A 12720-nucleotide genomic window follows, 5' to 3' on the forward strand; every position below is an offset into this window, starting at 1 on the left:
CTGACAGGCCCATCTGACTGCTGCCACTTACAAAAATGCGCACACACACACACACACACACACACACACACACACCTGATTAAATCTGTGCCGCCGGTACATAAATAATAAGAGGCAGGGTGAGGAAGAGGCTTTTTGAAGACACTGAAAATAGAGAGAAAAAGACAAAGAGAGGGAGGGTGGGTTGAGCTGAAGGGGGACAAGGTGGAAGGAAAAGGTCTACAATAGGTGGGACAGAAAGGGTCCAGAGAGGAGGACGAGTGCACAGCTTCAAAAGAACGCTGCCTGGCCCTCGCTGCTCCTTCAGAGCGTTTGAAGTTGACAGGAGGCCGTCTTTAGGTTGCGGCCCACCAGCTTCCATCTCACTGGATATGACACAAAGCACCAGGTGCACAGCGCTCGAGTACCTGCGTGTGCAGGTACTATGTAGCCCAGAATTTACTGGCCAGTATTATCAGCAAACTAAGCTGCTGCTGTTCCCTTTATCACAGGCTGCTTCATTCACTGTCACTTGGCAGGTTGTCACTCGGTGAGGCAGCAGAGGAGTGTCGAGGAGACTGCAACAATTCTCAGGAACAAACCATACATAGCAAAAAAAAGAAGCATCCTGAAATTAATTATCTTTCGTTGCTCCTTTGAGACTCTGAGGTGTGTGAATATTCAGTGCAAGATGAGAGAACTCATATATGAATCCCTTTCTCAGCTCTGCAGGAGAAAAGACATTAATCTCTGGAGCCTGAGCAGAGCTTACACATGAATTTCTCTAAGGGCCTACAGGCAAGAGGGAGTAATACCTTGCGGGCAAGAATCCAGACACTTAGACACACACATGCAAGCTCGGGATGAGTGTGTAGGGTCACCTGTGGCTTGAGTAGGAGTTCTGGTCTAGAGAGCAGCTTATCAGCCCGTCCCAGGCAGCCTGGGATACCTCTTACTACAACTACCACTCTGGAACAACTCAATTATGCCTCACATGTGCTCATAAAGCCACCATCACCTCACACACAGCTGGGAGATCTTAATGCAGCAGTCTGAGGCACGCTGTCGTAAAGACACAGCAATAATCGCATCCCGCATTATCTGTCTCTTGACATTGGCACATAAATGAGGGAAGAAGCACGAGGCATGCACCTGGAAACGCTGCCGGAGGAGCCCATGTTATCTGTCAGAGTTACATCACAGTGAAGTGGAGAATCAAACGCCAGAGATGGAGAAAAAAAGATAGAAAAAGAACATGCCAACAAAGGTAACGGGAGAGAGGACACCAAGAGCGAGCAGTCAAGTCTCTCTTCACTATTAGCGTACAACTGAAGTGAATATTAGATGAACAAAGCACAGAAACTCCCTTTCCGAAAACCACCGGAGGACGTACGCTGAGAAATGTGAGCAGCCGTGATAGACGTGAAGTTTCAAAGGGTCTCTAGTGTGTGGGCAGCATCTGTTTGAAGGCTTTGATTTGTGTGTATTGAAACATCAAATTGTGAGTAGGAGCAGGCTTAAAATAGACCTAGCACTCCCAGAGCTATTGTTGTGTGCAGGGATAATGCTAGGCTGTGGAGCCTTAGGCCAAGCTGCTATTACTCGGGTTATGCATATAAGCTACAGCCAGAACGGCAGACTATTACACAGCCAAACACACCTATAAATAAATAACACCAAGGCCAAAGGCTCAGACATTCTTCAGTGGCGCATAATTCAAGAAGTCACATCCTTTCAAAATCAGACTTCTGCTCATTTTAACACTTGGTCTTCTCACAAGCATCACAAAAATCTTTGGCAGGTTTTAACGAGGAATGCTTACATGAAGGGTTGAGTGTTGGTTTCATCATAGATAATATATTTTCAGAGCTGCACAATCAGAAACACATGTAGAGGTTTGAACACCAGACACCCAACAATATATATTATGTCCTTCAAGTTCAACTTTATCAGTATTTGTTTTATCTATTATGGTGTAGTTATCTCACTTCGGTTATTTTTTGCTGCCAAACCTACTGAGATATTGCTAAGACAGAATCAGTCTGCAAACAATCTACTAAAAGTCTGCCAACAGTCTTCCAACAGACTGCCAACAGTCTGCCACAACTCTACTAATAGTCTACCAACAGTCTGCCAGAAGTCTGCTACAAGTCTGCAAACAATCTACTAAAAGTCTGCCAACAGACTGCCAACAGTCTTCCAACAGACTGCCAACAGTCTGCAAACAGTCTGCCAGAAGTTTGCTACAAGTCTGCCAACAGACTTCCAATAGTCTACCAACAGTCTGCCATTGAACTGGGTCATTTCCATTGTTTGCTGATGATTCACCAATTAGCTGTGATAAGTCATCAAAAATCACACATTTGTTGTTGCCTACATGGACAGAATTTCACATTTAATCAAACTTGATAATAATAATAATAATAATAATAATAATAATAATACTTTAAAGAATTCATAATCTGCACACAAAATATGGAGATACCAATCTGAATTGATTCTCCAGCTTTAAACCTCCACCTCTAAACACGTGCATTTTGCTCAAAATATGTCTTAAATCGCCACTGTAACACATCAGTATTAACAATGCAAATGTGAAAATTGTTTTTTGGTTGACGTTTTTTTTTTTTTAATTAAGTCAATTTTTACCTCTTTATGTAGAGCAAAGTGCAGGTAAATGGCTTTTTGAGGGAACTGCACAGTTTAATTTACAAACTACAATAAAACGCTTCGACAAAAAGCCACCAAAGGCTCGTCCACTGTGCTGCTGCACGAGCCGCGCTGGCATTGTACGTTTGCACGTGTTCCACTGTACAGTGAGATCAGTGCATACACTTTTAGGACTGGCAACTCCAGCAGGAATCAGCCCGAGTTAGTACTGAGCTCTGCCCAATGCGCTATTCTGTGCCACGTGCAAAACCACAGTGGGGCGTTGCTCAGCTTTGATTTAAATACGGGAAAAAAAATCCACACCACAGTGTGGGCCAGCTGTTGAGACGGAAAAAAAATGTGCTCAGCCAATTTTTACCTATTGAAGACGTGTTACAAATAAATAAGTAAAAACTGGGAGTTCTGCAGTGTGTGAGCTCTGTTTTTTCCAGTGTTGATTTAACCCACAGGACAGCAGGACTGAGCTGCTCTGTAGATGCTCAAGTGTGTCAATGGGACAAGCCTGGCAACTCAGTGTATACACACACGGGCCATGTTGGCTCAGCTTGTGAGCCAACATGGCCCGATAAACATCCAGTGTGTGAAAAGGATAAAAGGTTCTTAACACCAACTGGCACACGACCGCCTCTGGATCCAGATGCTCAAGATTCATTGTGAGCATATGGGCCAAAACAGAGGGGCAACCCAGTTTAAAGATAAAGAAGTTGTGATGTCAGCTAGCAGCTCTTGCGTCATTCAAGCCGATCTTACCCCAGATTTGGCGCAGAGCCTCCTGTTGCTGTTTCACCTCGTAACCAATTGTAAGCAGTTTGAAACAATAATCCTGAGCCAGGCGATACAAAGAGCTCTTCTTAAATGCAGACCAAGTTGTATATTTAACACATGGCAAATAACCAGACCCTGAAAATTATTTGGCAAACACAGAGGCCTGCCCATGCCTGCATATGTTGGTGTGGGACGTGACCTGCCCTCAGGTCTGTGAATAAGCCTCCTTTACAAGTCAGTTTGTTAAAGGAGGAACTCAGAAAGCGCTGTGAGGAAGATGTGAATGCTTGCACAAACACAGGTCGTGCACACAGACCGAGTAGTGTGCAGTGCAAGGGTTTCTCAAATGCAAGATTGTGCCAGAGGGAGCACAAGCAACCACAGAGCCTGAAAAACGGGCCAAACAAAGGCGGAAAACTGGTTGAAGCATAGCAGAGAGTTTTTGTTTAACGGGTTTATTTCTGTGCGTGAACTGGACGTGTACGTTTATCAGTTCCCACCGTAAAGCTCCCGGCTGTGATGGGGAAGTGCTCGCTCAGCAGCCATTTAAGCCTCAGGGAGAGTGACTTCAGGGCAGCCTCACCTGTGACGACACAGCGACAGTTTCTATCTTTGCTTCATCATCTTCACAGCTGAGTGCTGAGCTACGCTTTAGAAACTGCATGTCAAAAACACAAAAAAGGTTTGGATGCGCTTTAAATCTAAAACAAAAAAAAAGAAGAAGAAGAGAGAATTCAGTGGTTTGAAACGGCTCAAAGCCTATATTTAATTGAAAATAGTACAAAACACAACATATCATTAGGCTCTTTTTGAGTTTACTGCAAGGAGCACATCTCCCTCGGTGACGTGCAGCGAGCGTGGGCAGCTGTATGATGTAATACATGCAGTCTTGGCTGACATAATTAAGGACTTCCATGAAAACACAAAAGCTCATCTGGAATGCAGCATGTGTATAACATTCAGCATTAATGGTGCCTTCTCAGGTGGAACATCTACTGATATCATCAGCCAACTAGCCTCTCTCCCCCTTTATCCAAACCGGAGCTGCGACTGCGCGCCCTGTGTGACCTGCGTCGCTGCCTCTGATACTGCAGTTTCAAAGGTGGACGCCAGATCTGCAACCACTCAGTGTCAGTTAACGTCTTGAAAACAACCTTGGAGCATCAAGACGTTGATAAAACAGGGATGAGATAGAGTCAGTCTGATATCTGTTTGGGGCTGAATGGAGTCAAGTTTACAATTATATGTAGTCTGCAATGACGCAGCATTTAACTGTGATAAACAGATCAAATCTGTTTCCGTCTAAATGCACACAAATTCACAGTAACTACTTAGATCCAGAATCCAGCCTAACTTCCGTGAGCTGAGACAGAAATTTAGAAATTTGTCCTCCAATAGTGACGTAGGTGCTGCAGGATGGTGACAGCCTTGCTTTTATACATGATTATAGCCAGAATACAACCAGCTGAACGGTAACCAGTTGGTTGGAGTAACTCCTTGGACTTTAAGCAATTCAATGTAGTCACCACCCACCAATTTTTCCTAGTCACAAGGAAGTTGCCATCCTATTTTTACTCCAGTGAGATGGAGCCAGTAACTGTTTCCCTTGGTTGAGTAAAGCCAGCAACATGATTCACATCATTTTCATACTCAAACAATCCAATGACCCCTGGTGCACTGTAGATTGAGGCATAATCTTTTAGATCAAAAAAGTGCTTCATCATAGGCTTCCCCTGCAATTTCATGGAGCGCAGCAGCATGACAAGATAACAATACGCGACATTCATTCGCTCACAGCTCTGCTCTGTCCTCAAGAGACCCCATAACACCCCAAATACAGCCGGTGCAAAGAAATATGGCAACACATGAAGCTATAAACCACCACAAGTCTATCCTCTGAATATGGAATAAACACCTGCAAGTGTTTGAGGTTTGGATGTTTTCTCTGCGGCACTCGGTCATATGCTGGCTCCCTAACTTGGCACTCTGTCATCAAAAATTTGAGAACACCACGGGACAACTGGGCCTCGATCCATGCCAGGAAAGAGTCCTCACAGCATATCAGAGCCACTGGATCCCTCACTGTAGGGGTCACAAGTTCACAATTTTCTCTGAATTATTCATCCTTCTGTATGTGATGATAGAGGACAACTCCAGAAAAAAGTATGTACAGCTAAAATAAGCAAACAGTAAAGCTCCCTGAGGGAAAAAATATTGCTCTGCATAATTAACACTTTAAAAATCCTTATTTATCTTATACTCAACCCCCTCAGTTCAGCTTATGTGATAAAATCTATGACTAAGTGAGAAAATCTGATTGACAAATCATCTCGTATGTACTAGTCATGTTGCATAACTCATAGTGAGAACGCAAACACACTGCACCAGCTGACCTAATAAACACTCGGCTCAAAAATCAAAACGCTCCACCTGGAGTCACTGCAAATGACTCGTACGGCGAATCGCGAGCTGCGGCGTGTTGAGCGTGTCTTTGCATCTCTATGTGACAGAGCACAGTGCCGGCAACTCGTGGGCCAGTGCGCCATAATATTTACTCTAGCCAGGCAGCAAATGCTGCACCTCTCCTCCTGTCCCACTTTAGGCACTCCATCAGCCTGACAAGCCTGGGAAGTCATGCCAACACACACGCACGTACACACACACACACAGGCCGGTGGACAGTAAAGGTCCATCATGAGTGTTCTGCTGCTGCTTGTGTGCCTCTCTTCTCTCTTTTTCACCGTCTGCCGTTGAGTGGCTCTTTCCTCTTCCTCTCACTGTAGTAATGAGGATGACAAGCAGCCATGGGTGGAGGAGTGGACGTGGAAACAGAGGGGACCCTGTTCTGCTGAGTGAAACTTAAGCCCGGCCTTGTGACTGACAATGAGAGGCATATTGTGCAGAACTGAGGCATGTGCTGGTGAAGAAGCTGGAGTAAGCTGTAGACAAGCTTTTATGTATTTTTGGGAAGAGGCCAGTGTTGTTACTACAGGCCCACAGAAGTTTGCACGGCTCTCACCATTTCCTTTCAGTGCTGTCACTCAGAGAGAGAGCGAAGAAAGAGCAGTTAAGCACTCTAATTGAAACGTGAGCTGCATTAAGCCGTATCTCGGTACAGGTAAAAATAATCAAGCCATAGAGAAACGAATGATTTCAACTAATGCAGGCTAGACTAGAGGATAAAATGTCTCCTCTGAGGCCTGCAAATGGCTGGCGTTAGTAGCACTCAGTTCCCTGAAAGAGCAAAAGGCAGGTAGTCATTTCTGTGGGACTGAGGCGAAAGCAGGTCAGAGCCTAAGGTGGCTGACTGACAAGATTTCAAAGCAAAACAGCGGAAACAGGAGAAAGATGGAAAAGTAATGGGGGAAAATTCTTGGGCGACATGATGGCGATATAATTAACAGCATCCAGGGAGCGTGAATGAAGTAAACCTTTTAAATGCAGTATTTAAAAGCTGTACTTGTGAATTTTTGCACTTCTCTATAGCTGAATATTATTTTCCATCCTGTGTCCAGGTTCTCCAAAGTAAAAGTACTGCTGCTAATTAAGGGTAGAGCTCTAGAATCAGAATCAGAATCAGAAAGGGGTTTATTGCCAAATGTTGAGCAGGTTTACAACATTAGGAAATTGCTACGGTGCTTCAGTGCAAACATAGTGTCATAAATAGCACTTAAATAGACATGAAAAAATAAAAGTAGGGATAAGAATTAAAAGTGCTACGTAGAAAGATATGTGCATGAGCTATACATGAGATATATACATGAGAATAAGAATTAAGAGTGCTACGTAGAAAGATATATACATGAGTGCAGGTGGTGATCAGTGCCAAACATGGAATGATGCAGTGACACAGCGTAGGGTCATGTGTTAGTGGCGGGGACAGTCATACGGTTATTGTTCATGTGTCCAACAGCAGAGGGGAAGAAACTGTTCTTATGGCGAGAGGTTCTGGTGCGAATGGACCGGAGCCTCCTGCCTGAGGGGAGCAGGTCAAACAGACTGTGTCCAGGGTGAGAAGGGTCAGCTGAGATCCGAGCTGCACGCCCCAGTGTCCTGGAGGTGTACAGGTCCTGCAGAGATGGGAGTCTGCAGCCAATCACCTTCTCAGCAGAGCGCACAACACGCTGCAGTCTCTGTTTGTCCCTGATAGTGGCTCCAGCGTACCACACGGTGATGGAGGAGGTGAGGATGGACTCGATGATTGCAGTGTAGAACTGCATCATCGTCCGTGTTGGCAGGTTGAATTTCTTCAGCTGCCTCAGGAAGTACATCCTCTGCTGGGCTTTCTTGATGACGGAGGTGATGGTGGGCTCCCACTTCAGGTCCTGGGTGATGGTGGTACCCAGGAAGCGGAATGAGTCCACAGAGGTGATGGGGGTGTCAGTCAGGATGATGGGGGGGAGTGGGGCTGTGTGCTTCCTGAAGTCCACAATAATCTCCACTGTCTTCTGGGCATTCAGCACCAGGTTGTTGTGGCTGCACCAGGACACCAGACGTTCAACCTCCCTCCTGTAGGCAGACTCGTCCCCGTCTGAGATGAGTCCAATAACGGTGGTGTCATCTGCAAACTTGATTAGCTTGACAGACTGGTGGGTGGAGGTGCAGCAGTTGGTGTACAGGGAGAAGAGCAGAGGAGAAAGAACACAGCCCTGAGGGGAGCCGGTGCTGATGGTCCGGGAGTCCGAGACATTCTTTCCCAGCCTCACATGCTGCTTCCTGTCCGTCAGGAAGTCAGTGATCCACCGGCAGATGGGATCAGGCACATTCATCTGGGAAAGCTTGTCTCGGAGATGGTCTGGAAGGATGGTGTTGAAGGCAGAGCTGAAGTCCACAAACAGGATCCTGGCGTAGGTTCCTGGGGAGTCCAGATGCTGCAGGATGAAGTGTAGGGCCATGTTGATGGTGTCATCTACAGACCTGTTGGCTCTATATGCAAACTGCAGGGGGTCCAGGAGGGGGGCCCGTGAGGGTCCTGAGATGGGAGAGAACTAGGCGCTCAAAAGACTTCATGACCACAGATGTCAGAGCCACGGGTCTGTAGTCATTTAGTCCAGTGATCCTAGGTTTCTTGGGGACAGGGATTATGGTGGAGGACTTGAAGCAGGCAGGCACATGACATGCCTGCAGTGAGGAGTTGAAAATGCCAGAAAACACTGGGGCCAGCTCGTTTGCACAGTGTCTGAGGGTGGCAGGAGACACGCCGTCTGGGCCGGGCAGCTTTCCGAGCATTCAGGTGGTTTATGTTTTTACATCACCGATTTTCTTGTTGATCACGTTTGCTGACAGACAGCTGCGCAGCTGATGGTGTCGGCCTCCTCCAACACAGCAGGCACACGAGGTCAGACGTGTTTATGTTTTCTTACCCAGATCCATCTGAACTGCCAACAAACCAACCCACGAGGCACACAATTAAAACCGTGCCCGCATTAATAGTCATAAGAAATTACGCATACGAATCTTTGCATAATTGGCAGGACGACTGGCCAAGACCCTTCAGACGACTGTTTGTGTGGGAATAAAAACACACTGAATGTTTCGTCTCTTCAGGTGGCTGCAAACGAGCCCGTGTTTAAAATCTCAACATGGCTGGTATCGCATCTGCAATGTTATTCTTTCAGATGCAAACCAGTGCTTTTGGTCGGTCCATTATCCTACACACACGCTATAAAACCTTCCAGCAGTTTACCCTAAAGACACCCAGAAAGACATTATTATGATTTACAATACGGTGATGCCGACGACATGCATGTGAAGGATAAGTGTTTTGCCACACGTAGTTCTGCTTGTGATGAATTTGTTATATTTGAACAACCAAGCAAGTTCCAGATATGTTTGTGCACAAGATGCTTAGACTAAACAGGAACTAGGGTTTTGCTGAAAGGTAAAACCAACCTGCACTCTCATCTTTATGCACAGACTCCAAACATCAATATGCAGAATTTGTAGGTGAGAGACCATATTTTTAGTACACAAAGCTTTCTGGGTTCGGCTTGTAGTCCAAATGCTACGGAGCACAGGTAAACTCGCAGGTAAACAGTCTAATCCATCAGATAACCATCAGCTACCATCTTGTGAAGCCTGGAAGACAGACGCTGAAATCTTGGCCCTGATGTCTGCTGGTGGTACTGGAAGCTGGGCTCCAACAACCATGGCTCAGTTCATACATGCTTAATAACAGAGCTGAGTGCTCTAACTGAGCATTAACAGCCACACAAGGGTGTCATAGTATGGGAAGATGGAACTGGTATACCGCCAACAGGAACCCCCCTCCTCCAAAACACTGACCTTTTATATAATTTTTCACCACCACCTACTTGTGCATTAACAGCTCCACAGCTGAGACCCCGTCAGCGACCCTTTAACTAGAGTAGAGATTGGAAAACAGGCGAATAAAAAGAAAAAGAAACGGAAAGCAAAATCAATACTGTAGTTTGTCCCCATGTCTCCATCCCAGCTGGACTCTGAACACGAACTGAACTGTAAACGCAGGCAGGGACACAGAGACAGGACCCTTCATCGTGTGACAGAAAGCATGTGTGCAGGCCACTCAGCCAATCCCTACTCACACACAGACCGGTGGCAGAAACAGCCCTCGTCCACCGATCTGCACACCGAATGCAAAATAAACAGGAATGCACGGAGCAGAAGGAGCACAGCGGCGGCTAATGACAAAGTGCGGATTTTTTGGGCTTAGTGTTGCAACATTTGCTTCTTGCACTTTGTTTATTCGGCCGGGTAGAAAACCTAATCAGCCTGCGACGCCCTCAGTCAAACTGACAGGTACAGTGAACCTGGAGGATTGAGTTGTGCTGACCTTGTGCTTTCCACACTGCAATACAGACTACCTTATCACAGCTGACAGCACTCAGCTGCACCTCCCACAGAACACAATGCCCGCAAAGCGAACACAAACTGGATGGAAGAGACAGTCACGGGAACTCCCTCCCACACCCACAGACAGAGAAGACATCCTGCGGTAACCATGGAAACCCTCCACTTCCCCACAAGATGACACGACAGGTGTTGCGGGATGACCCTATGAGCGCCTGTGTGTTCACCTGGATCGCTTTTAATCAGTTGAAGGTGAGGAGGCCACAGGTGGACAAGGAAGAAGCAGGAGGACTCAGAATAGAGAGGAAGAGAAGGAGTGTGGAGGAGTGAGACGTTTATATTTCAGCCACTGGAAACAGAAAGGCATATGTGAGAAACAAGCACACACACAGTAACAGATAAACAAGTGAGGGAGGGAGTGTGGAGGAGAGAGGCAGATAGATGGAGATAAAACAAGGCTAAAGTCAGGAGGGGCACCACAACATCCACCCACAGGATTGCTGGTCTGGCCCTGATGGGAGCTGCAGGTGATGGATGCTGTCCCCTTTAACTGTCTGGCTACACCAGAGCTGCACAGCCACCAAAGGGTGTAATGATCTGCTGCTGATGGCACGCTGTAGTCTACAGTAGCTAATGACCATATGGCACATTTAAAGGCAGCAGCCAGTAAGGCGGTTTGGAAACTTCTGAAGTGCATTTGGCGATCCGGTGTGCTTCATAGTGTCTGAGGAAGGAAGGAAGGATCCATCTGAAACAGACTGGGTAACTTTGAGCTAATGAGCTGCAAATGGTCTGTGTATCAGATGTAATCCTGGCTGCTGTGACTTTGTTCATACAATCCAGCAGCTTCTGTCTTCCTCTGAGGCAGTCATGAGGAACAAAGACGATCAGCAGGTCGTTCCCCCGCAGGCCAAAAGGCTGCTGTGGACAGAAGGCAGCTCAGAAGTTGTACCACAGGTTTAGCAGCAGCAGCAGCAGAGGTGTGAGCCCATGGCCGGCCACAGAGCTCTGCTCTGTCCTGGAGCTCGAGCCGCTTAACAGCTGTGTCCAGCTGTGCTACAGGGAGACACTGGGAGCTTTGTTCCCCACAGGGGGAGTCAGTGCTGTGTGCGTGTGCTCATAGTTTCATTTCCACAAAGGTTAACGGCCTGTAGCTTCGACCAAAGCTGCTCTTCCCTGTGAGGAGTGTTTCCCCCCGCACACACACACACACACACACACACACACACACACACGGGCTCCCAGCAGCGGGACAGCCTGGCACAGCCGCCAGGATGTGTGGAAAATTTGAAATGCGCCGAGCCAACGCTGTCCAAGGCGAGCGAGCGAGCGCATTCACACAGTCCAAACGCGAGACAGGAACACAGCTCCGTGTGGGCACCTCGTGGATTTTACCACCAGTAACAACAATGATAGTTAAAAACGAGCGAGAGAAACAGAGAAACAAAGCGTCGTTAGCCCCACGGCCAGCCCCGCCAGCGAGAAACCATCGACAGTGTGCAGGAAGGAGAGCGCCCGGTAATCACGGACACTCGGGAAACAACAACAAAAGAGTCCACGAACAGCAGGACAAACCGCACCTCTGGGACACATCAACAGGCAATCCCCGCTGCTACTTACTCAAATGAACCGGTTCCACTCGGTCCGGTGGAGGAGGAGAGTCGGGCGGTCTTCCGGCTGTGTCGGGCGGGATCTGCGCTATGGAGACTGGAGAGCTCAGGCTCGGAGCCGCGAGGACTGAACGTAAACTGTGGCTTGCGTCATTTCACCAGGATGCCACTATTGCGCGCAGCAATGCAGCCATCTTGCTGAGGAGTGCCCCACCGAGCCACCAATCAGCGCCGGGCCCGAGCTGCACATCACCGCTGCGTAAAAACGCTCCGAAGGCGCTGAACAGCAGGAGAGCCGCTCGCATTCATGAGACACGCACGTAAATGTGCACATAAACAAAAGTGCTGGAAATGTACCGAGTACTCACCTACCTCTGTCGTGTACTTTTACTGTGTTTTCATTTCTTGGCACCGGATTAAAATAACCGCCAGCGAGTGTAAACATGGGATCGGTTCAGCAGATACTTGTACTTCTACTCAAGTGACAAAAACAGATTTAAATACATATTTCTGCTAAATATGATGAGCACTCTTGCAGCAGGGTTTGAATCACTCTGACAGTAATACCATGGCGCATACTGACAATTTCCCAATTACACGTCTGTCACATTGACTCGAGTGATTTGATGGGGGTGTCCGCCCACTGCACAGAAACCTCTGTCGGAACAGAAGTGATTTTCACATCTCCTGCCTCTTTGTTCCACAAAAGCCAGCATGTGTTCATCATTTCCTCTCAAACAAGATAAAAATAATGGAACATTTTAATCACATGAGAACAGTCCGGTGCAGTAAAACAGGAAAGCGACATTGTTAAACCTTCTGTTTGACTTTTTTTTTTTTTTTTTTTATTAAATCAAGCACTCTG

At 47.0% G+C, this 12720-nt stretch overlaps 1 protein-coding gene across 4 annotated transcripts in view; it reads right to left on the reverse strand.

Annotated features, from left to right (window-relative positions):
• LOC146546765 (uncharacterized protein C1orf21 homolog) overlaps positions 1-12466 on the reverse strand; it is a 34573-nt gene extending 22107 nt beyond the window's left edge. Inside the window, exon 1 of one of the 4 annotated variants that reach the window (XM_085265772.1) lies at positions 12228-12466. The gene's annotated coding sequence lies outside the window, so the exon portion shown is untranslated. Of the gene's footprint in view, positions 1-11865; positions 12106-12223 lie in introns of those variants that run through there. The other 3 variants (XM_085265771.1, XM_085265770.1, XM_085265769.1) reach the window with 3 other exon arrangements.
• Between the last annotated feature and the right edge of the window lie 254 nt (positions 12467-12720).

The sequence above is a fragment of the Mchenga conophoros genome, linkage group LG23 (assembly GCF_057382185.1).
Source record: "Mchenga conophoros isolate Kocher_MC1m ecotype Shallow Benthic linkage group LG23, M_conophoros_male_GT1.1, whole genome shotgun sequence".
In the NCBI taxonomy this organism is placed as follows: domain Eukaryota; kingdom Metazoa; phylum Chordata; class Actinopteri; order Cichliformes; family Cichlidae; genus Mchenga; species Mchenga conophoros.